Source organism: Gadus morhua, chromosome 5, assembly GCF_902167405.1.
Source record: "Gadus morhua chromosome 5, gadMor3.0, whole genome shotgun sequence".
In the NCBI taxonomy this organism is placed as follows: Eukaryota; Metazoa; Chordata; class Actinopteri; order Gadiformes; family Gadidae; genus Gadus; species Gadus morhua.
Window position 1 is genome coordinate 6379264 of NC_044052.1, and position 2339 is coordinate 6381602.

Below are 2339 nucleotides of genomic sequence, written 5' to 3' on the forward strand. Positions count from 1 at the left end.
GGCCAGCAGTTGATTTTGACATCTGCGTCGAGACAGGGTTAAGCTTTTTGGATATAGTATCAAGCTACAGTGTGTGTCATATTTCAAATACAACATCACAGATTATCACACACTACAAAAAGAAGGAATTAAAAAAGCAGTACAAATGGGGCGTAATCATGGGGGTAACACAACCCCCACTGAGATTTAAATCAAATTCATTTAAATCTCAATGTGAATTTGAGCTGAATGAGGGGGTTCACCTACATTTAAGATTAAAATTGATTGAATAAAATAAAATAATATCTAGATCTGTTTTACCATTCTGGGCTACTGTAGAAACATGGCAGTGCAACAAGGCAGGCTCCATGGCAGAGCCCCTGCTCCCTGCCAGCAGGTACTTCCAAGGTTTACGAAAACACAACAATACTTACTGTCATGGGATCTCATTAAAACGTACTTATGAATATCATATTCCAAGTCTGTTCTGCTTGACACCCCTCGATTCTGCACATAACATCTTCAATCAGATACGTTTGTTCTTCATTTATTTGTATTTTTGCAAATAGAGAAACATGGCCTCATAAAGGCCATGTCACGCATGCTGTTTTGGGTGTACTGGCACCTTTTTGATTCGACTCAACCCCTGAGATGTTATACGATAAACTCTAAAATTCTTTCAGAAATTCCTGACCTCGGAACTTCAAAAGATTGATGCATGTGTTGGAACTCTCCATTGAGGACAGAGGTGGTATTGAATCTGAGGAATTATCTTTCTAACAGCCTTCCGTCTTTACATTTGAAGGACAGCCCCAAATTGATCTTTGTGTAACCGCTGCAGGCTTGTATTCAAGTCACATTGATGCCATATTGAAAATGAATGTTTTCTTTTTGTCTCTCAGACAATGGAACCGTCCTGCCGCAGGAGAGCTCACTGGAAACTCAAAATAGCAGTCCTGGAGAGACCTGGCTGACAGGACCGAGATGGGTTGGTTTTATAATGGAGCAAGCAGTGCTCTTGAAAATGTTCATTTGACAGCTTTCTCAACATTCTAACAGCATTACATTGGAAAGAAGCACAATGAAATAGCCCAAACGGCGTCAAAGCCTAACCAAGAATACGGAAACAGTATAAACAAATTCACCTCTGTTGAGTTAGAATTTATGGATAGATTGTGAACATGGATCAATTAAATAAACTGAATCAAATAATTAGATGACTCTGGCATTGATTTTCAACCTGGGGTACACGTACCAGGAGTTGGTATGTGGCGCCCTAACCCTAACACTGGTGTGCACGTTGATGTGGGAACTATTTCCTTGGGGACTTTATGCCTAACCACAGGGCTTTCTGACTAACCATATCCCTGGTCCTAACAACTGGGTGGCCTTACCCAACCAAGTGGTTGTGTTGCCTAAACGCATTTGCAAATTGGTCGGTAATGTGCTTTCTGGCAGAAAGATTACTGTCAGATTTCCGGCATCTTCTGCACTGATCTAACAAGTTATGCTCCAAGATCACATACAGCTATCCTTTTTCATTACAGATTGAATTATTATATTAATGTGTCAATTTAATAATAAAAATATATATATATATCATTAAAAAAGAAAAAAATACAATACAAAAAGATACTTGTGTTATCACACATCGACACACATACTTTTTTAATGCATGGACTATGTACTACTTTTAGATGACTTGAAATGAATCAAAAGAAAACTCAATATTTATTCAAGTTCAACAAAACAGAGCCAGACTAACATTGCATATCTTTATTTAATCGTTCATGTATTATAATGTATTTTTGCAGCTGGAGTGTCAATATCCTTTGTCGATTCAGAAGGTTTAAATGCATACTAATCAAAGAAAAACATAAAAAGTTTCCTTCCCCATGAACAATGGCCATTTTGACACAGCTTGGAACAATAGGCCTAATCAATGGAGGGCAGAATAGCGCACTGAACCTCATTGACAGATGGGTCTCTGTGGGCAAGGCGTCCGAAACCATGCTAACAATGTTCTCACTAAATAATCAATCTGCAACCAGGGAATGTTATAACATATGGATAGGAAGTTCTAATTTTTTTTTAATTCACTCTGTACTCCTTATTACTGCGATACATGCGATATTACACGATAATAACACAGGAATAGCAATTACCCCCCACGACCCTCTTACGCACTTATTGTGTGTTGTACATCCTGGCACTTAATGTACGCACTTATTGTATGTTGTACGTCCTTGCATTTAAAGATAATACTCAGCATTGTGTAGTATCTTATCCCAGCTATCTTTGTTGTATACGGGGAATGGGTTAACCTCGCAATTATTTGTGCCTTGCACATGGTTCTATGA